At 41.3% G+C, this 24,184-nt stretch overlaps 1 protein-coding gene across 2 annotated transcripts in view; it reads right to left on the reverse strand.

The window, feature by feature from the left end:
* nrxn3b (neurexin 3b) overlaps nt 1-23,756 on the reverse strand; it is a 458,514-nt gene extending 434,758 nt beyond the window's left edge. Inside the window, exon 1 of one of the 2 annotated variants that reach the window (XM_074615644.1) lies at nt 23,591-23,756. The gene's annotated coding sequence lies outside the window, so the exon portion shown is untranslated. The remainder of the gene's footprint in view (nt 1-23,590) is intronic. The other variant, XM_074615645.1, reaches the window with a different exon arrangement.
* Between the last annotated feature and the right edge of the window lie 428 nt (nt 23,757-24,184).

The following is a 24,184-nucleotide window of genomic DNA, read 5'->3' on the forward strand; positions in this document are numbered from 1 at the left end:
GACCGGAGGAAAACAACCAATCAGAGCCGAGCCGGAGCCTTGCCGTCTCTGAGCAACTGTCAATCACTCGCGAACTCCGACCAAACGGTCAAACTAGGCAGCGCTGATCAAATATGAATCAATATTCTGTTACTGTAATGCCTATTTCTCAAATAAAATGGTTTCAGAAACATATTTTAGTGCACCGTTTAGCCGTAAAATGAAAATGTTTGTGACCAGGCCGCCAAGTTGAGATCAGTTGGGCAAATACAAAGCACCGCCCTCCAGCCGGAGCAAACTTTCTCCTCATTTTACTGCCAAACAGTACACTACAAGATGTTTCTGAAAACATTGTATGCAAGAAATAGGCATAACAGTAACAGTAGAGTAATATTAATTAATATTTGATCAGCGCTGCCTAGTTTGACCATTTGATCAGAGTCGCAAGTGATTGACAGCTGCCTCCGTTGAATGAACAGCCAATAGGAACGCTCTTTTTCCGAAATGATCTGTAATTGGCCAAAGTCTCCTGTCACAGGCTCGATTTTTTAATGCCTGGAGGTGCAGAAGTCTAGTTTTCTCTCAGAACACTTTAATTTCAATATGCTGAAAGGTTATTATGGAATTTTTGCCCAATGATGCCAAAAACCATCTGCCAACCCTCGCTTTAAGATATCCTTGAAGAACTTCAAGTTCTGATACATTTTGTGCTCCTGTAATGCATTGTCGGTGTCTTTCTCTGTGGAATGAAAGCCCATTTCATTACACGATAAAATGTTCTCTATTTGTCTGAACATGCAATTCGCTTTTACCAATAGAACTGGTTATTTTTCGCTTAAATTTCTGTATGAGCTTGAAGAGAAGAAGATAGAATAACAAAAACCCTATAGATGTATCATTTTATTGTGAAGGGACTTTATGTTATTATATTGGAAGTATGGTAATTGATGATAAAGCTGGTTGGTATTTCTAACTTACTAATCCTCTATATATTGTGTTTGAATATGCAGATCTTCCCTAAACATTTCTATTAATTCAAACAACTTACATTTTGATTCAATAATCCCCAGATAAACGAATATGCCAGAATTCTCTCATCAATGAAAGTATTCAAAGTGTGTGAATGTAAAACAGTGTTAATTAAAACCGCTTCCCAAAGCTCAATTACTGCGTAGATTAAATTCCTCTATTCAGTTTGTGTTTTTTTTTGTTTTTAATGTATGCTAACGCAAATCATGTTTATCAGTATTTGAAAAAAGGATCTGTGAATAGAACATAATACCCGTCCTCTGAAAACAACATGAGAGAGCAGAGAAGATGGAGCGTTTGGAGACAGATGAAATAATACACGGCCCCTCTGTGCAATACATCACAGAGAGCCCGGCCGGCTTCAACATTCCTGTCTCACCGAATGCTAACATCCCCATATCAGCATTCGTGAGGTGAAAAGTTGTGTATAAATCAGCTTATCTTTGAAGTCTATTCTCCTGATTCGCAGTGGTTTAACTGCCTTCAGTTTGCCTGTCTCTTCTCAGGTAGAAGCCGGTGGTGGAATACAATGGGGGTTTCTTTTCACTGCAGATATCGACAATGCACTCTTTGCAAGAAGTGCATAGTGGGCTAGAGTTTAGACCAGTTCAGATCTGCACATTCTCATATATAGAATTGAATATGTACCACTAATCAATGTTGACAATTCATGCAAGATAATAATCCGACAATGGCAAGATCGTGACCTGGAATGCTAGACTTCCTGGCACCTTGACTGCAAGATAGCAAGATAGTGATCCATCCAGATGTCACAAGGGCTATAATTTGGGCACGCAAGCTAAAGATGAAACATCTCTTTGATGGCATCTTGCCTCTGAAATTGTATTATTTCTGTTTGAAACAGGATATTCTGCTAGAGCATAATGTAGGGAGGGACTGAAAAGAAGCTACAACAAAGAAGTAAGAGAAAGGAAGTGATGCATACTCTGCCCCGTCTCAATGTCCGATTCACAAACGATATTATGCTAATGACATTACAGCGCAAAAACGGCCATAAAGTTTTGCAGCCGAGTGCAATTTGCCCTTCTTTTGCGTTGGATTGCAGTTTTCTATGTGTCAAAGTATAAATGCGCTCGAGGCCAATAATACGTCGGTTGTGAGGTGTGAGCATAGACTGTATATAAAGATGAACAAAATGACAGCTCCGCAAAAGTGAAGCCAAAACATCTTGATTAACCCCTGGTAGCTGGTTGCAGTTTAGGTCATAAATCCCGCCCCCTCCATGTTAGCAGATGGGACATGGGGCAAAATAAAAAGTCAAAGTAGACGTCAAATATATTTGACCTAAAGATGATTTCTGTCATATTAGTTTAGTTCTTATCACGGTGATGTATGTTCAAGTGTTCATTTTTCAGATAAGTTTGGTTTTAATAAGTTATTTGATGCTATAAAAAGGGGGTGAGACGTCATGATTGACAGCTGTGATTGACAGCTGCACTGAGGGAAGTACTCGCACAGCTGAAGGCTCGTGAATTGTACGAGAGAAGAGGTGTGACTTTAACTTTCAATAACCGTCACGAGTCTGTGTAATGTGTCAATCTGATCATAAATGTAGTTATAGAGATATTATGGTTAGTCATTGTGTCTTTCTAGCCAAACAGCTACTGTGGTGCCAACATAGCAGGGAACGGAAGAGAAAGGAAATGATGCATACTTTGCAACCACTATCTGCCTCGTCTCAATGTCCGATTCACAAACGATATTGCGCTAATGATATTACAGCACAAACACGTCCATAAAGTTTTACAGCTGAGACCAATTGCCCTTCTTTTGCATTTCATTGCAATTATCTATGTGGCAAAGTTTAAATGCGCTTGAGGCCAATAATACGTTGGTTGTGAGGGTTGAGAGTCAGCCTGAACCAGAGGCCTTGTCAGGAGGGCCTGGCCAGAGTGCCACTTCCATCCAAACCTCCCGAAGGAAATGAAAGGTCCAGTGTGTAGGATGTGGCGGTATCTAGCGGTGAGTTGAGAAGATTGCAACCAACTGAAGCCTCTCCCGTGTGCCAAGCGTGTTGGAGCGCTACGGTGGCTGACGCGAAAACGCGAATGGCCCTCTTTAGAGCCAGTTGGAGCAGAGCCAGTACGTAGTAGTGTGTGTGTGTACGTGGGAAGTGAGTGGTGAAGCAAGAGAGAGAGAGAGAGCGGCCCAAGCAGGACAAGTTAACAGTGTTTGGTTTGTCCGTTCTTCTGGTGGTGCAACATGGCGGACTCCATGGAGAGGGGACCCGCTCCCTATGTAGATATAAACTGCTCATTCGAAGGTAACGAAAACACAACAATCAGGTTACTATCAGGGGATTATACACTAAAAAAAACATTCTTATTAATATAATATTCCATTTCTGCCAATAAAGCCCCCTAATTATTACACACTGGTCCTTTAAGAGAGAGGAAAGGAAAAAATGTAAGCCCAGGATTTAGGAAAGGAGAGAGGGGGAAGAAATCATTTGTATATTTGTTTATATAACCCTTTTTCTGTTTTTTTCTTGTGTTTTCAAAGATTACATGTAGGGGAGCTTTATTCATTTATTTTTCATGACAGAACTGTCATTGCATCCTGCCACTGCATCCCAAAATGAATGAGTTTGAGCAGACACCCTTTATAAAAGCGCTTCAGTTACCATCAACTCTCTGAAGACGCTAATAATTGCCCTGTAACTGCGTGTAGCGCTGATCTTTGTGAATTGGACTGCTTTTACAATGAGGCTCATTTGTATAGAAATGGGACTTTTGTACCAAATGTACGCATATTACCTAATTTGAATATGTGCAAATAGCGCAGGAGCACCGAGACGCTATTTGCTTGGCAACGCAGTTAGGGGGGTGCATTTCATTCTTTGCGGGTGCTTTCCTTTTGTGATTTTGCCCGTCAGTGTAGCAGTGTGTTGTTTTTTAAAAATGAAATCAATTCAAACCCCTCAGGCAACTTCAAAGTACCAGGTTTGTGAAATATATAAAAAATGCATGCAAATATCTGAGCTTTTATTGTAGCTTTTCATTGTGACATGAAAGGACATTTAATGCTATTGTTTGCAGGTAAATACATCAGTCAGGACAGCTACAGTAAGTGAGAGGTGTGAGAAAGCAAATGATGTACAACTGGATGTTGTCAGTGTGTCACCAACGTGCTGCAGTTTATAGCTCATCATAAAGGCCCCGCCTAAACACACTGACCTTTGTGCGTTCCTGTTAAATTGACTTTCGTTAAAGGGCAGTGCTCCTCAGCTAAATGTCACCGCTGGATTGTCCCTCTTGTCTGTCCCTTGTTGAGCGTGAGCAGCCCTTTCATCTGCTAACTCTTCCATGTGGTTTGACAAAAACATCCCTAGACAAATACACGGTGTCTTAGAGTTTCCAGAGTCTGGTACGGTACAGGTGCAAGATATGAAAGAGTTCAAATGCATTTGCTGCCATACATAACTCATATGGTCATGAATACAGAGGGATTATGTGTCTGGGGGAATATCTGCATGTTAACTTTGGTTCCTCGCTGCCTGTACCTACGACAAGACGAACCAGGGTCGACATTATTTTTGAAACAATAATTTAAAATTCTTAGAAGACTGCCGTACCACTGTGCAAGGTTGTGATTTAATTCATAATAAATCTTTAAAACCTTTCCCCAGGTGGTGGCATGTGAAACAGACTGATGCAAATAGAGTGAGACATTGATTGAAAAGGAAGGAGTCTGGAAGAGTAAAGGACATAGAAAAAAAAGACTGAACAATGGATGTATGGTCACAGGAGGTAGAAAGAAACCAGACGCACAGTATAATCAGTGCTAACAGTAGATCACTGGGAGAGGAAAAAGTCATGGAACACATCAAAACCACAAGACACCTACTGTAGATCCAAACAAGACAGTGAAGTTTTCATTAGCCATAGTCATTTTCACATTTGTCATCAGGCTGACACTCACCATCCTTATTCTCAGCATTAATTCAATCCAACAGTCAAACAATGGTAGCAGGTGCCGCTGAGCTATAGTGTTGCTGCCAATGCTCTCCCTGCTTTGGGGACCTGTGTGCAGGACCATGCACCTGAGCCCAATGTTTTTTCCAAGGATGGCAATGGAAACCATTCATTGAGATGCACTAGACAAGGTGACCACGTTTTGTCCCCCAGTGCATCCTTTATATTCAACTGCAGCAGAGCTGAATGTTTGAACGAATACGCCTGCTGGAAGAAGTGGCCTATGTTTTGTCTCTTTGTACACAAGGAAGAGACATTACCGTGAAAAACCGTGATATGAACTGAACCGTGAATTTTGTGAACCGTTCCACCCCTGGCTGCAACTATCAATTATTTTCTCGATTAATCGATTAGTTGTTTGGTCTATAAAATGTCAGAAAATGGAGAAAAATATTGATCTGTGTTTCCCAAAGCCAAAGATGACTTCCTCAAATGTCTTGTTTTGTCCACAACTCAAAGATATTCAGTTTACTGTCATAGAGAAGTAAAGAAACCACAAAATATTCACATTTACGTAGCTGGAATCAAAGAATTTTTATCATTTTTTCTTAAAAAAAAATGCTCAAACCGATTATCAAAATAGTTGGCGATTAATTTAATAGTTGACAATGAATTGATTAATCGATTAATCGTTACAGCTCTAATGGGAACTGCAGAGGCGGATGATGATTTTCAGTGTGTTCGTCACTTGAGCGAAACCTTTCACATTACACAAAGTCCCTTGGCCCATTGTTAATACAAAAATATTGATAAGTGCAGCTTTAAAAATATGGTATGCCATTCTGTCAAGTGAAAAAAGTACAAATTTTAAATTAACTTTAAAGCCATCTTTAAAGAAATCAGCTTGTTCTTCATGAAACAGTGCTGAATAAGGGAATAGACATAGCACACCGTTGGGCATACAGATAACCTAGTCCAAACTGAAATTCATATTCAATCATACCTCCCCAAAACCTCTGGGAATTCAGTCAGTAAACCCTCCTAGTGATGCCTCGGTGCAGGCAGTGAATCTTAAGAAAGACCTGAGCAGAAAGACAGATGGCTGAGAGACGCTGAGACAGCCTACACGCCGAGGCAAGACAGACAATTCAGGGGGTAAGCCACCCTCGCTGAAACACTGAGAGCGCCGTGTTTCCCTCCGTCGACGAAGTTGAGAAGCAGCTCCAGCAATAAAGTGCCTCATCTCATGACTAACACACACACACACTCGCACAGTGCCATTAGCAGTAGCTGGTCTATCAGACAGAGCAAACACTCCCACTTTTAATATTTAATAATGGCAAACATAGTCTCGCTGCGAATGCCTGTAAATACATACACACAAATGGGTGTGGGAAAACATGCACTAAGCCAACAACTCGAGGTAATGTGAGCAGCAAGGCATGTGTTTCGAGGTGCTGTGGGATGGAAGAAAAACAATGTTCTGAAAAATGGCTTTGGTGTACAAGTACAAAAGAAAAAAAAAAAACTACATGACAACTTCTTTTTTATTTCAGTAGTGCTCACTTTTTGTAGCCTTTAACAAGTTGGAGCAAAATGCTCAGCCAGGCACACAAAAACACACACACCGTCCTCGTGACTTTTCCATATAAACTTGTACACCATACAAGAAAAACCATTCATCCTGATGATGCTGTGTATCCCAGTGTGTGCATGTGCATGAACACCTAGTGTCAGAAGGCTAGGGCGGATTCATTAGTGTCTGGGTCAGAGGTTATATTGTTCTGTTGTGCCTCATCCATCTCTCCTCGTACAGTGGGTGTATCAGGGGGCTAAACCACAAAAGGGCTCACCCATACATATCAGATACATACACACACACATACACACACAACAGTGCTGGTCTATGCTACGCGGTGTGAGAGTCAAACTCCTGAGGTACCATCTCTATTCCTCTTTTACCTCTGCTCGGATGCTGCAGAGCCTCGGCTTCCCTGTCCGATCGATAACATGACAAATTGATAAAAATGGCCGTGATAAGGATGAATAGCTATGGATCCTCTTTTCTGTCCTCCTTACTACTGAACCGAAAGTGGATATTAAGGCCATATAGAGTGCTGTAACCCTGGCACTACACTGAAAAGAAAAAGTCATTTAGTTTAGGGGTGTCAATCTGCCATAAAGAACAGTGAAGAATCGAGGGATGTCACCGTTTCTCTGTTTAGATTCTCTCTCGGTTTCTCGGTTTGTCTTCCTAACTTTTGAGATATAAAAAAAAAACAACACCACCATTTATGTATCAGGCAGCCACAAACGCTCAGGTTCTCACAAACATTTCCAGTAAGGGATCAGAATCCGGTTAGAGTGCAAGCTGTGGTTTTTCCCACACACATCTATCTATCCGGCTGTCTGTCTTCCCCATTATGATTGCAGGCATCTCCGCTGCTCCAAACCAATTTGTCCCATCCTTTATCTTCTCTGCTCCTCCTCTCTCTCTCCTTCTCTCTTATTCTAATTTCTTTATATCTGTCCATCATTCGGTCTCTTTTTTTCGCCTGTCTCACTAGCGAGCATACAAGCCATCAAAGAAGTGATAGTTTTAGAAATGTTTGCTGTGCTGCACCGCTAATATTGATTTAAACCGAAAGAGAAAACATTTAGAAAATGTCTTTAAAGGAACAGTGTGTAACAATTAGTGGGATCTATCAGCAGAAATGGAATATAATATTATTAAGTATAAGGGATGTTAATAATTACCCATTTAATCGTTTTAAGAACTTGGCTTGGGTCTTGAGGAGTTGTAGCATTTATTCACCGACAAATAAACTGTACACAAACTGCACTGTTACGATCACAGCTACAACACCACCGACAACCCCACACAGACGCAGCCCAACGGACACTCGTTAACGTTACGCCGGGCTGACAGACCGTAAGTGTCTGACAACGACGAGCACGAAGCCACCAGCAGCGATATAATGTACAGCTGCGAACGCACCACACACACACATGGTCTGTCGGTCACTCGCTAACGTTGCAATGGGCTGACAGAATACACCAGGCAGACACACAGCTGACCACCTCGCAGCTAAACTAAAAGATGAGGGGGAGACTTTTACTGTGACAGTGGCTGCATGTGTCCACGACAACGCACATAGCATCATGGCTGTTAATTCTCCCGGACAGCTGAACTGGGGACTCAGTTGTCTATTTCGCGCATATGCTGCAGCTAGTGATAAATGATGGATTTAACCTGTTTGTGTATCGGGTTGTCGTTGTAGCTGTGCTGCTTGTTGGGCACTAAAACCACCGCACGCAATGCACCAGTCTTGTCAGTTAATGGTTAATAATCGGTTAACGAGGGTCGGCTATCGGTTAGAAAAAAAATTAAAAACTAGCATCCCTAGTAAGTATGTTTCCTTAAGTGTATAATCACCTGAAAATAAGAATCATAGTGTTTCCGTTGCCTTTGCATGAGCCGTTTATATCTACATAGCATATCTATATAACTTTCCTGCTTGTGCCGGAGTCGATAACGTTACTCACTCCGGAGTTAACCGGCTCCACTAGCTCACTTGTTTGCTCACACACTACGCACTGGCTCTGCTATTCTCCAAATGACCTACGCTACTCTTACAACAGCTAGATAGGACCATTTGTGTTTTCACGTCGGCAACCGTAGCTCTCCTACACACTTGGCACACGGGAGGGGTTACAATCTGCAACCTCACCACTAGATGCCGCCAGATGTTACACACTGTACCTTTAAAGGAATACAAAGACAGCCAAATGGCTTTGAACTCCTGGCGAGAAATCACGCAAAAGCAAGCATGGAAGAGATGAAAATGCTTGCAATCAAACGTGTGGCGTGTGGATTGGGAAATGTTCATGTGTGGAACACCAGATGGACACAGACCCTTAATTGTAGTATGAATGGAACCACATGTGTGTCCGCGCGACCGGTACAAGTCTGCAGCTGTCGCAGAGTGCAGAAAGTATCTGAGCCTTAACATGGATCCAACCTGACACTGAGATGTTGTAAGTTTTCATCTCTTACTTGTTAAACAACAGTTCAACAACTTTCACTGCTTACATTCAAGCTCAGCTTAAACTCTGATTTCAGTTGCTTTTGACTTGTACGCTTCAAAAGACACCTCAAACCCTTTCAGTGTTTCAACTTTAACTGACACTTTAATGGCTTTGAACTGCAACTCAATGTCTCAGATTTTAAGACATTTTAACCAGAGTACACTGTTTTGGGCTCTGCATTTTTCAGCATCAGCGAATCCATTTAAATTCTAGTTTGAAGGATGCTTTAAACATATGAAAAGTCTATATGAAAACAGAATATTAAGGGTTAAAAAGAAGTGTTTAAGGGCATGCTTGCATCACAGTTCAATGCTGTAGTCGCCACTTGCTGCTTGTCCCACTTCAGCTATTTAATTCCCAGGCCCCACTCTGACATTTGGCGAGTGTAAACCCAAATACTGTGTTAAAAATATCCCTGGAGAGATCTGAGGGTGATATCACAGGCACTTTCTTTCTATGGATCAGTGTTATTGTTAAAACTATTACACCCTCTGATTGTCAGATGGAGTTCAGCACACTAAAAAACTGACCTGAGGCCTCTGCTGACTTGGCAAAACTAGCGCATGCACAACAGCTATCCCAGCAGATCCAACACCCTCGTCAAATACCGACGCTTAATCAGTGGCACTACGCTTCAAATTGTGACGCTCTAGGTAGCCCTCTAGTGTGAGTTTTGGACGTGTCAGGGACGGCGTGTCACTTTCTGCTCGTTACATGCATGCATGTCTTTTCAAATAAACTCCTGTGTTCACAGGAAAAGTGCAGTTTCCGCTTGTTACATGCATTACTAAGAGTCTAGAAGCAAAAAGACAAAACTCCAATGCTTTTTTGACAAAACCCACTAGATGACGCTGCGGTAGCGCTGCCACCATTTTGGACTGAAAACGCCATTGAGTCTGTGGCCGTACTCACTATACTCCTTTGGGAAGCAGCCGGGCAAAAAGTTTAATAAATAAATAAGTAAATAGTTATAATAGAATGCATATTTATATCTGTATTGTTCAACACAGGCCATTTCAGTAGAGACATTAAAATTATGAAAATAAAATAGAAATAATTTTGTTTTACTTTTGTTCAGTCCAAAATGGCAGAAGTGCTTTGCTGCTGGGCGCTGCTGCTGCAATGGAACGAACAACTGGCTTTCACTTCTTATAAATATGTTATTTGTGCATACAGTGTCTTTTCAAAATAAACTTCCAACATAGGTATACTTAGTTTTTAGGTTTATTTACACAACAAAACTACGGGGTTAGGTTTGTGCAACAAAACTTGGTCATAGGCTTCAGAACAGATCATGGTTTGGACGTTAGGGTAAGTATGTTTGTTACGTAAAATAACTGTTTGTTACGTAAAATAACAGTTTGTTACGGAACTGCGTTAGTTAAGTACAGAAGTTACGTAACAAAAGTATGGTAAAATAAGTCAACGTTGACTTGGTTTCACACGAGTCATGAACAGCGGTCTCCTGGGTGAATGTCCTGTGTTTGTTTGACCCATACTTCCTCCCACCCACCCTATGCAGACTTTCTCGCTCTTACTTCAGTTGCTCTGACCGTGTAATAATCCATTGAAGTTAGTTAAAGGGTGCCTCGGTGCGTCGGTATCAGGCTCCAAGGGGCACTGACCGAGCGTCGGTATATGACGAGTTGGGACTGAGAACGGGTTGGCAGATCATCCGTCGGCCCATGAGCTTTCCCTGAAAGCCAATTATTATACACCCAATTCCATCTTCTACACCCACATGGAAAGGAGGAGAATTTGTGTTGGAGGGTATAAGTTAGGCAGTGATTTGAGACCAAATGAGTCTGCAGGATGGATGGATGAAGATGTGAGGGAAAGGAGGAAGAGGAGAAAGTTTTGGGGAGAGAGCAGCCCACAGAGAAGGTGAGAGCAGGATCAGGCGGGGGGGAGTGCTGCAGTGGAGAGAGAGAGAGAGAGAGAGAGAGGCAGCTATGGAATGGCAGTGCCCACTTAAGGCAGCCTGACAGGAGGAATCATCCACACTGTCAGTCTGGGGGAGTCAGCTCAGGGTAGGGGGAATGATGGAAATGGAAAAGGTGTGTGTGTGAGTGGTTAGGGTAGAAGTGTGACGACTGTAAAGGGGGAGTGCCTTGCAGAGAGAGAGACGGAGTTTGTCTATGTTTTGACTTAATAAATTTCTTAGTGTTTTTCTCTAACATCTGTCGTCTGCATCAAACCATTTTTCATTGACTGACTTATTTGGGCCATGATGCAGCAGCTTTTTCATAAATCTGCCGCAATGTCAAATATTTTTCTTAATATCCAACACAGCTCGGTTAATGCTTTCACTTTTTTTTCGATGAAAGATTTTACTATTCTTTGCCCATCTATGAAGGATGTTTGGAAGTTTACAGTGCTCTGCTTTTTTATGTATATGGTAATGATACTGCGGTCTGTTGCTTTAAGGTCTGGCTAGTAAAACAAGTTAGAATTTAAATTTGAAAAACTGAGAGACTGGGTTTTTTGAGTGTGTATGGAAGGTGTTGATGCCTGGCACTGGTTTCCCCCTCTGAGTCTTTCAATCCTTAGTTTTATTTTTACATTGCTCTGTTTTTGTGCTTTTTACAGCAGTTCTTTTGTTTGATGGATGTGTGGCAGTATATTAGCTTCTGAGGGGAGACAAGGTAGCGCGCTCCCTCCCGCCTCAGTTCAATTCAGTTCAGTTTATTGGAGCTTTATTGGCACGACATTTTGATCAGAAACAGAGTATAAAAATGGGGTAAAGAAAATCACGATACATCGAATGAGACAACTAGTGACATTAAACACACATAAATAAAAGTGAGAAATACACAAAATCAGGAAAAGAAAGGACAATTTGTATGGAAACCAGGTGATGCCAATAATAAAATGGGAAAAAAAATCTGTTGTGTGCTCATGATATATGACAATAATAAAATGTTAAATGATACATAAAAATTAAATTAAAAACTCCACAGACAAATCATTTTTAGTGCACCCCAAAGTCCACTGCCATAATAATAATGTAATTAAATTGAGAACTGTGAAATGTCAAACTGGCAGACAATGTGCAATCTAAGCTTGATAATGAAATTGCAATCTGGACTTGTGTCCTGATTTTACCTCATTCCTAATAAAAAGAAAAGGGGATGGCTTTTTATGGTCATTTTCATGCTGGCAGGATTCTCCTAGGCATCTTTTGTGAAATTTGTCAGTCAACTCTCAAACCCACTGGGTGGGATATAGCCTACTACCATCTGACTGGCTGAAATGAACTAATCAGGGGAAGCTATTTCACTGCTCTGGTTTCTGACCAGGGCTGACATGTCATCAGCAAATCTTGTTGATCACCTGATCATATATCTTGCACAAACAAATTTGATCAAATTATTTCATTTTAATATTGGCAGCTAGGGTTGGGCGATATGATGGTATGTACTGTGCAATGGTAGAAAAATGTCCACCGGTAAAGATCTGGCAATATAGTTTCCATCACAGCAGCAATTCTCTCCTGGTCTCGTGGTTTCTGCATGATCTCGCGTCATCTCGTGAGAAGAACATTATTCCCAGACATTTGCACACTATTGTTTATTTTGTGTTTTGTCAGCTTTCTGTCAGCTTTTTTCCTACAAACCCTGCAGGAAAGTCAAGTCTTTTTTTTTCTTTTGGTAAACTCTATTGTATTATTTGCACTTGTTAACCTTAAAACTTTAACACTGAAATTATTGTTCTCGGGAACCTAAAAGCTTCCATTTTGAAAGTTTGAGGCTTTTGTTTTTAACTCAAGTGTTGTTTTTGTTTGTATGGAAGTTTCAAATAAAAGAAGGAAATAATCAAATGTGAAGAAGTACAGTAATATTAATTAATTAATTAATTAATTAATTAATTAATTAAATTTACAGAACAATTACTGTATCATGTGATATATATTACCATGATATAATATTACATATACCATGATAGAAGATTTTAACCGTATCACCCACCCCTATTGGCAGCAGTGGACTTCCATAATTCAGTGTATAACAGTATATTAAAAGAAAAGAACACTCACTCTGCTCATAGCCTATACCTAACTCCCCTCTCCACTCTCCTTGTCTTTCAGATTTTTGCCTGGAAGAAGCCAAGGGGAAGGCCGCTCCAGATGAATGACATGAGACATTATACAAGCTAACTGTGAACATGGAGAGACAGCTCTAATTCAATATTAAACTAATCCATCTGGCCCACGTCACTGAATGCAGATGGCTATCAAGACCAGAAACAACCTTGAGCCCAAAGACAGACGAACACTGACTCTCATTACTCAGTCCCAATCTCCCTCTCGCTGTGTCTCTTTGGCTTTCCTCCGACATGCTGAGTGTGTACGGCCTTCCGATTGGCCCAATTTGCCTCTCCTCACTTTATTGGTTGCGTCACACTCTTGATGCTCATTCTTTGTGCTTATCAGTGACTATAATAATCTATAATGCGAAAAATAATTTGTATTTCCAATTTCGTATCACTGATTAATGCAGAAAGCAAGGGTAATTTCCTGCTTTTTTTTCCAGCGCTCCTGCTTGTGCCACATAATTAGGTGTCGATGGAAATGATATCTTCTCCATCATTTAAAATCCTCATGTTGCACAGGCTACATAGATCAATAGCACAGAGGGGCGCACACAGCCTGGCGGTGACGTAATGCAAATGGAATTAAGTTCAGTGTAGCTGCAGTATTGACTCTAGAAGGCAAATCCATGTCTTGACTTTCTGATTGAGTTATATACACAGCGGCACGACTGGATGATTTCCTACAGAAGCAGGAACTTCAGTCTGTGGGAAAAAAACAATCGTGGCTAAACAATAATAGGACTTACAAAGATTTTTCATTCTCTCATGTTGTTTTTTTTCCAAAACACTTCTTGTTTGTGAGTCTATTTTTCCTCCTTTCTCAGCTCTTTCATCAGATCATGTTCCTTCCACTTAGCATCCCCCTGCTTCCCTTTTCCATGTCCTTTTCTGTCCTCTTGTTTTCATCCCTCCTTCTCCCCTGTTGTCACACCCTCCTCCTCCAGTGTTTCCATCCCTCCTCCTGTATCCCTCCCTCTCTGTAATCAGAGCCGTGACTGAGCAGTGTTTACAGGGTCATCCCAGGGGCCTGCCAGTGTGACACATTCACTTTACAACCGCTCACCTCGCCTCACCCTCCATTCCCTCGCCTTGCTTTGGTCAGATTACAGAAGAAGCGACAGAAAAACACTCCCCCCACTCCTCCTGTATCCCTCCCTGAAACCTCCAGCCTCAACCTCTCACACCCCTGCTGCGCTCCTCCAGCAACGGCAGACCGGTAGGAGGCCGTCTTATCTCTCCGCTCAAATGGAGCCTCGTCACTCCGGGCATCGCGGTTGCACATCTTGGTTGGACCATAAGACTGGAACATGATCATTTAACACTGACTGGGAGCGTTGGCCTGCTGCTGCACACGGCGAGAAAAACTGTCGAAGATGTAGCTGCTATCGCTCTTGCACATTTAAAGTTATATATATATATATATATATATATATATGGATGCAAATTGGAGAAGTTAATAACGCTGCTGATGAGTGTGTTTTGAGAATCAAATATCTATTTCAATGAGGCAAACGCAGATATTTCACTGAAAGACTTAATGTCTCATGAGTGCAAAAATTTCCTCACTTTTTCCTCAGAGTTCCAAACACCTAAAAACTGTTGTGTTACAGTATAGTTGTTGTTTTTCTGACATGTCTATTTGTGTGAGCGTCAGATGAGCTGATTGGCTCTGGAACTGACTGATTGCTCTTGAGGGAAGGTGGTAATTTCTCTGTCATATTGTGACTGATTATAGCTCTGAAATATGTCACTGTTCCAACTCCATCAGAAGTTTTTTGACAGGAGGCTTTGATGTGTGTTCACACGAGCAGACAGACAGACAGTCAGCTATGTAGCACCCACTCCATGGGAAGTAACACGAGCGCTTTTGACTCCGTTTTCTGCAGATGCCTGCGTGTTGTAAATTGTCACAAAATACGCCGCTGTTGCAGATGAATAAAGAGTTTGAAAAGTGACGGTACTTCTGCCGCTCTCACAGCTTGTCTGCTTGAAACTGTCACAGTGTTTTATACGAGTGCTGCGGTGGCAATCGAAAACTGGACAGACAGTCGTAGAGAACGTCTCGCTTGTAAATTTAATGCAGAAATATGAAAAGAGATATTACAGACAAAAATTAAGTAGATGATTTGTGCTTATTAGCCTAGTTTAAGAGCATATTTACAGTGAATAAAGGAAAAAATCTAAACGTCTGAGGAGATCAAACTACCTCTAGTGTTTTTGCCCGGAGGCTCCAAGAATGGCATAACAGCAGACATTTTATGGAGGAGCACTTTATAAGCCAATGTTCCACTGGGGACGTGTAACATGAAAACTGAGTCACATCCTTTGCTTGTGGGCACAATATTTAGCAAGTCACTTTTTCTGATGCCACACTAATAAATTCAGTTTATAGAAAGTGAAGCCCACCTTGCAGGTGTATTAAATATAGATTTGGATTCACTACTTAGAACAAGAAAATGTGTTTTTTAAAGAATTTTACAGTCTTATGGATAAAATATTTTTGATCTTATAGCATAATAATTTGGTACTGCGGTTCTTTTGAAGGTATTACTTTTGGCTCAGTCATTTTTCTCATGGGTCTCCGCTAGATCAGGCTGTCCTAATGACCGTGGGTATTCGCTCATTTTCTGGGGCCTGGGCTGGAGGAATTTCAATATCATCATCACACTGAATGTGAATAAGGAGCTAAGGGTCAGAGTGTAGCATGGCCATTATCATACTGCTCGTTATCACTAACTTGGTTCATTCAGTTCAGATTTCTCGGCCCCGTCCCTTAGCAGAAAAAGAAAAGGGCAGTGGAGTACGAAGAAAGCGTGATGTCTTAGAGGTTGGAATGATGGGGGAGGTGGCTGTGGATGTTGGTAATATATTGTTTATCGAAAACATATTTACTGTAACGTCTTCCCTTTGTTATCCAGAGACTTCGGGGAAGAACGGAGCGACGGCCTTCCCAGGGCACTCAAAGTATACCGTGAAGTTTGACACGAGACAAATCAACGCTCCCCGATGTATGTGGGGGGTCACGAGGGTCAGATTCCTCCGCGGTGTGCGATTCCTCTCCGTCTGCACGTCTAACACCAATCCTTGTGGGGTATGGCATCAATACTCTCTTTTATGTCGGGAGACAGCGATCAATGGATCTCTCTTTCCCCGAACGGAAGCACTCCATATTCAGCGGTTGATTTCACGGCTGGATATCCGACACACCACTTAATGGATGGTGTGTGTATGCCTGTGTGTGTGTGTGTGTGTGTGTGTGTGTGTGCATGTGGTTCAGTGTACAGTTGTAGCATTGTAATTTAAGGTGATTAATCAACATACAGTAGGTTTATTGAACTCGACAAGGGCAGCCGGGTTGGTTCACACTCAGATTAGTGATCTTACAGATGCTAAGGTAATGAGAACACTGCAACATTCAGCACGTACAAAGTGCAGTTCATTGTTACTATTCATTACATTAGGCGGATTGCAGAGGGAGTGTATTGTGAATACATTAATAAATAATAGTGTAAGTTAAATAAAATTGAGTATAAAAAGACACATAAGCTTTATAATTTAACTTTAATCTTCAATTGCAAAGAAACACCATTTACAAGCAAAATAAATTAAAACATAATTCATTTTACTCTTATATTTGTCTTACTCCTTACTCATTTTCCTTTTTTTCGGCGGGTGTGGGGTATTGACGCACATTTAATCATGAACCTATTTTCAATATGAAACACTTCCTTTTCCATTTCAAGTGAATCACTGGTAGCTCTTCATCCATATACTGTACTGAATACTGCTGTAGCATTTGAATTATTGTATCAGTAGCTATGGCATTGTAGCCAGCAGAATAATGTAGCGGTGCACAGAATGATGTCACACAGGCCAGCAGCATAAAATAATTGTAGTTGGCCCCGGTGCAATTTTTTTTTCTTGAGCCCTCGCCCCAAACACAAGTGCATGCTCGTGCGCATACATGCACATACACACACAACCGCTTCAGACAATTGCAAAGCAGACAATTGCAATGCCACCATGGAGAGGCTCACCATGCAACTCCCATGCTGCAATACAGCCTTAGATCAGCACCACGGAGAGCAGCCGGGGTGCCAAATTGATCAACACTAACTTAACAGCCTGCCTCGGACTCAGCAGCCAAATGTTATCACAGACACAGGTGCACATTTTCCGACTCCCACTCCATAATAACAAAAAGAAACCAGTACCCATTAGAAGTTTAGCAAAAGTCATTAACAACACTGCTTAAGAACCATGTCCTTTTTTATTGGAATGTCCCAACCGTGAGCGACGCAGCGCGACATCGCACACCGTTTTAAGCTAAACTTTTGTCAGACACCCAGCTGTTTCTATTTATTCCTGTTCATTATTCCTGAAATGAGGCGTTATCTATACGATACCTCCTCATTTCACTACAAAACCTTAATAAGGTGGCAGCTGGCTGGAAGGGGGGTCGCCAGGGTGCTGAATGTTTCCTACTGCTGTTGGCTATATTGTGTGTCATATCCAGTAAATATCACAATATTAAACATGTGTTTTCTGTTTTAAAAAGAACAAACGAAGGAAGATAAGTGGTAACGTCTCTAGTCTGATCTTGAGCGCACAGCTGATAGGTAGCCTACGTGGTTTGTTTACTTGACATAACAGAAGTGCATATAACAGAATCAGTGTGGGCGCGGTGTAGGAAGATAATTTTCGGGCCACTGACAGCTTCTAGGCCCCGGTGCGCCGCATCGGTTGCACCATTGATATTGACATCACTGACACAGGCTCAATGTGGTGCTTCACATTTGATTCTTGCAAAATGCAAAAATATCACTTTAGGTTGACAATCGCTACACAGCATATTCTGCCTCCATGTTGTACTAACAGATTCTCATGATCTCACTTATTCACGCGAGACTTCCATGACTCTCCCGTCACATACACTGCTCTTGCAGCAACACTGACACCTACTGTCGATCCACTGGCACTACTGCCTAACAATGACACTTGCGATGACCAACATTGTACCCTAAATTCTAACTACAACGACACTTTCATCCCATAAACACATAGGAAACATAACAAAACTCTTAACTTGCATTACACCTGTAGCGACTACTATCAACTACGAGTCGCTAAGAGGCTAAAGTAGACTCTACTGTGACTCGTAAAACAAATAAATACTTAGTCCAGATGCGTGTTCTGATGTTTATTAAATGAAAGAATCACAAACAATAACATATGCTAACTGGAATATCTAAAGTATGTGACATGATGTAGCGGTCAACAGAAAATGTCTGAGCCTAACTCACCATCTTTGTCTAAATCCCGCCATCCAAGTGCACAGGTAATTAAAGTGAAACCCTGTGCCCATAACCGGAAATGACAGTAAACAAAATAATGTGTGCAGCCTCAGCAAATAATAATAAACAATATAGGTTAAATGCACATTTTGGCTCCTACAACACCCAAGAAATTATTCTGTTTAATAACCTACACAAGACCACACTAACACTGACAAAGCTAGCTATCTAACGCTATTCAGAAATCTACAGACACCATTCCTCTATCTTTATAACGTTATCTTCATCTTCAACTGTCTCGTCTTCATCAATGACCACAATGGAAATGCTCTGGACATGCTCATGTCATTATGAAATATGCATAAGGAAAACTGGAAACGTATAGTGGAAACTACATTTAGCTTTTTCTGCTACACCATCAACTGACAGAGAGAATGGAATTGAACTATGTTTATCCGACAGACTTTGGAAATATAATAAAAGTGAATGCATGGGTTGTGTGTATTGATTATTGTGTTCCTGTGCTTAGCTGCAGGGCTAAATAACACATTTAAATTCCATTGTCGTGTTGAAAGATCAGCTAGTATCGGGTCCAGTTAGCCTCTCAGCTGGGAACCATAAGCTTCTTTCCCTCGTGCAATTTAGCCCGTAAATGTTCAGTCTATTTCTCCTGGATTTACATACAAAACATCCTTGCCGGCTCAGGACCTGGTGAAATACCGGGGAATCTTCCATCATGGCCCAGTGGGAAGAAGATTCCCAGGTAAAACATGGAGAAGATTGCATCATTCTTTATGTACAGTGTGTGAACCATCCCGAGATAATTGAGTCTGCTGCTGTAGGCTGCATGTTGGGGCTAGATAGTGGTTTACTGGGTTAAAAATGTATCTCTCTGGGCCGACATTTCAAAATAAAAATTCTTGCCGAGTAAAGTTGATTTTGTCGGAAATTGAGAAGGATAATTCAATAGAGCTAACCCACTTTTTAGATTATTGTACAGAGAAACGTCTGCCAGACTTACAGTGCAAGGTCTTGAGCTTTAGCATCCTAACATACTGTAGGGAGTCGTCTCAGATTTGTGGAGTAAATTCATTTTTTTCACAATAAAAGTGATGGATCAGCAACGGAGCTGGGAACCAGAGGTTCAGGTGATGAGGAAAATTGTTGGATCTTTGTGTTACGAAAGCATACCTCTGCTGAAAGCCATCTCCACACTACACAGAGCTACTAGGTCATGCATCCAACCTCACTCTCTCTGACACATCGACATGCATGCACAAACACACACACACTGCATCTGAGCAGGGGCAATGGCTTGTGCATGTAAATCACACCCTTAACGGCCTGTGGAACCGGCTGAGGCGAGGAGACTCACTCTCAACTCTATGAATAGCAAAGCAGATCCAGCTGGGACTGTCAGTCATCAACATAAATAACAGATTAACATCTTTTCTTTTACAGATTAAACATTATCTTCCCAGGCACGCTAAACGAATCGCTGCAATTCAGACGGCGCTCGTTTAGGACGAGTCCTGGGTGGAGCACAGTGGCTGCAACAGTCTAGTTATGTGTGCCGTTGAACGCTCATAAAAGTACAATTGCTAAGTTAATAAACATTCCTGGATTAGCTTTCCTCCATATGCCTCGCAGTTATGCATCTGATCGCTGTTGCTTTGTGAAACAAATGGATTCACAAAGTAAGAGGCTTGCAGGGATTATAGCTTTTAAATGGTAGTTACCTATAATGAAGTTATATGAGGTGTTGTTTACCTTACTGTAATGGTGAGTCTGCTTGATTTGTTTATAGCCAAGAGGCTCTGTGGAGGCAATTTAAGCTACAATATTCAAACATTGCAGTTTCAATGTCTGCTGTCTGGTTTTAGATTTAGAAACAAATCCCGTGTTTCACAGATGTGTACCACTGGGTCAGCCAGCTTAATAACGTGCTACCTTTGGTGTTTCAAATAGTGGAAAATAAATTGTTTCCCGACCTTTGAAGTAAAACTGGTTTCAACGAGGCCGTGTGGAAGTGAAGCCAACGGTGGCTGATGGCACACAGAGCAGTATTACTCACTAGAGCAGACCTCCACAGCTGAGGGAGGGATTCGGCCCCAGCGCTGTCTGTCAGCCCTGTGATATACGCTCTGAGAGAGAGGTTGCGGGTATGGGAGGGGAGGTAGGACTTGATGGGTACATGCTGCTCAAACAACGAATGGCCGCTGGGCTTGTGTGTGTGCGTGCGAGACACTGTTCACAGAGAGCAAGAGCGAAAAGCGTGTAGCCTTTGAGGGATTGACTTTTATTTGTGGCACGATGTCACATTTCCAAGCGTCACACCGGCAGTTCTTTGTGTGCGCCCGAGGTTTTCTGGCCTGCGTTTCTCTAAAATGCAAATGGAACTCTCCGCTATTTTGTCCAATAAAGAGAGGAATCAAGATAGGGTAGAGGCATTGTTTGTTTGTCATCACACAATGACATTTCTGCTCATCTCTGGGCCTGCAGCAAGGTAGCAATTTAAATGTTAACATGGAACGGGTAGCACTGGCAGGATACAAAAGTAGACATGGCATCTCTTAAACAGAGAGACCCCATGGGCTATGCATAAGACTCCTACTGTCTATCAAGCAGGAGTTACTGCCGGCGTTCACTAATAGAGATTTGAAAAGATGTCTGGGAAAATTGTTTGAGTAATCATATTAAAAATCACAGGATAGTGGTTCCTGTGTTAGCTCTAAAGCTGAGGAATTCTACTGGGAAAATGTCTTTTGGTGATTACTAATATGCGGATTAACCATATATAGTTCACAAAAAAATTGTGAAAAAAACTTTTTTATGGCTACAGACAAAATAAATTCTGATAGGTTAGGTACCAACAAGTTTTAGCTAATTTTTCTAAACCTGCACTTTCACCTTATAGGGTTCATATGATATGACAAACTAGTTGGCAAACAGCCTTAGCTTTCATTTGGAATCATGTCTGTGTCCACTGATAAATGAAAGTCCAATATTCTCTCTCATGTCTGACTATTTAGCTGCTATATGCTCCACTATGTTCACACACTACTTCCAACTAGCCTTATGGGTTACTGAAGTCATGTGCTGTTTTATCAAAGGGACTGTATGTACGTTTTTACATGTATAAATGTTTTTTAATCACTTTCTATTGCCAATGTGTGAACAGGTCGTAACCTAAAAAATGAGACCTTCCGTGACTTTCTGGGTTTCCTCTTTCAGCCTGTAGACTAGTCTTTTAATGAGAACAAAGCAGGACGTTTTTTCCGGGAAAATCCAACAGATGTGATGTCATGCCTGCTCGTGAGTGCCTTTACTCTCTTCAGCTCCGCCACAGCGCTAACAGTGTGCAACAACAGCTAACGTTCGGTTAGAAATGGAGTCCGCGCGGCTAATGCCAACATACGACCAGCCCTCACCACAACTCAGACTGCAACACAAACTCCACAGAAGCACAAAAAAAAACAAAGTTATATCTAGTCAAGCCTGTCTTGCAAAACAGGAATGTCACCGACGTCGGGGGAAAACTAGGATCAACAACGGTCGGGCCTTCGATTCAGTGACTGACCTTCGTTTGGTTTTGGATATCAAAACAGACCCTGAGCTGGCAAAATTCCTATTGGACAGCGGAGCTTACATTACTGCCAAGCATGTCAAATATATAGTGATATCGTGGTTGTAGCTGGCTAATGTTGCTAACATTAATCAACATGATGCCTGTCAATTACGTTCAGTCTCGGGTGTGTCACCTCATGGCACATGTCCACAGGGGCGTTTTTTATCACAAGGTATCGCCTCGCTTCCCAGCATTTGACACTTGATGGGCTGCCACTAGACACAAGGCCCGAGGCACCTGATTGGACGAACGCTTTCCCTCGTGGGCTGCTGCTCCCAGCTTTCAAACCAGAACCAACATGGCGGCTCCTTTGGAAACTTTCTTCTCTTACAGTACATCACGAAAATAGTTTATTTTGTATCTGAGCCGGTGACTTGCATAAAGTAGCCTCGACCTCAACTTTATGCAAATGAGGAGTGGCCAACGTGACGCCCCGTCTCTCGACATAATGCATTTCACAGCTGCTTACATAGACGATGAATGGGAGGCGCGGAAAGGACGGAGGCTGTGGACATATACCGTCACTGTTTTGACCAATGCTCGCTCGCGTGTACGTAGTGCGAGCACAAGCGCGAGCAACAGATCACTGACTGTGGTTGACTTAATGCCCACAGGTGTCACTGTTAACAAGTCATTTCTGATATAGCCCCTTTAATAGGGACACATGCAAAACAGAAGTTTGCCAGAGACTTTTGTTGATGCAGTTATCATTTATGATTATATTTATGTTTTTACAAAACAAAACATGGCCAGTACTCCCTCAGATATCGCGGTGTACAAATATGGAACATCAAAATACATGTTTACAAGAGCTCGTTATCCTTAGAACATTTTAAAAGGAAATTATCATCACATAATTCATGATGTCTAATTATCTTTTGATAAGTTTAGATATTTTTTCTTTTTTTTCTGCAGTTTTTTGTATATATTTCATTGTTTTTATTGGATTGCTTTCCACTGTTTGGTTAGGTTTTTCTGCACATTTTTCGTACTTCTTGTTGTTGTTTAACTTGTGTTGTATTTTTTAAATTATGTTTGTTTAGATCTTTCTTCCCTTTTTGTTATTGTTTTTTTCCCCCCTTTGTATAAGCCTGAGGCTTCTTGACCTCTCCTCACACATTTCTTTTTTTGTTTTCATTGACTGGATTTTGTGCAGTTTTATATATGTGCAAATAAATAAATAAATAAAAACGTTTAAAAGAAAAAATGTGTGATACAGCTATCCTTACCTTACCAGAAAGTGACTGATAAATGAGCCGTTAATTGTTAATGAGGTAATGGACAGACACATGCTCGCTAGTTCAAGTTAGATTCTCCACAATTCAATCGTTCAGTTCATTTTATGGAAACAATGAGCACCAAAGTATGATTCATTTAGATTTACAGGTTGTTGACCAAGCTAAACCTGAACCAGCCCTTATCCCTAAACCTCCGAGGGGGGCGCTATCATGTTAACAGGAGGGGACACTATTTGATGGGGAAACAGATTTAAACACAACACCTGCTAAACAAGAGAGAGACGAATAAAAGTGGTGACTGCCTACCTTTGCATCGGCCATAAAGTCCCAATATGTGTCCTTTCCTTGATTAATGATATTCCTGTAGTCCATGAGGGTCCGCCGGTCAAAAGAAAACATTGTTTTTTTAATAAAACTTAATCCAAGTTGTGAATATTGTGAAGTCCATTGCTCACTGACAGCTAGCTAACTTTGTCCATCAGACCGCACTGTGCCGTAAAACGAGCGTCGTTAACTGTCGCGAGGCGGAGCTCGATCAAATGAGTGATTCCTTATTGATATGTTATTCCATAGTCTATTTTTTTTTCATGGACCTAAAAGTAATATTCATACTGGTTTAATTAAACAATTTGATTTACTCCAATATAATTTATATTATTGATTTATTGGGCCTAATTTATTTCCCATCTTTGCTGAGCAGAGCTGAGTTGAGTTTTGTGCGAAAGGAATTAAAGGCCAGTACATAGATGTCTGTCACAAATATATAGAGCAGTTGAGTTCAGTGATTTAAGAAAATAAAAGCCTGTTTCTTAAATGTATTTATTTTATTTAACATTTATTTAACCAGGTAGTACTCATTGAGATTAAGAATCTCTTTTGCAAGAGAGACCTGGTCAAGAC

This window comes from Sebastes fasciatus, chromosome 18 (assembly GCF_043250625.1).
Source record: "Sebastes fasciatus isolate fSebFas1 chromosome 18, fSebFas1.pri, whole genome shotgun sequence".
In the NCBI taxonomy this organism is placed as follows: domain Eukaryota; kingdom Metazoa; phylum Chordata; class Actinopteri; order Perciformes; family Sebastidae; genus Sebastes; species Sebastes fasciatus.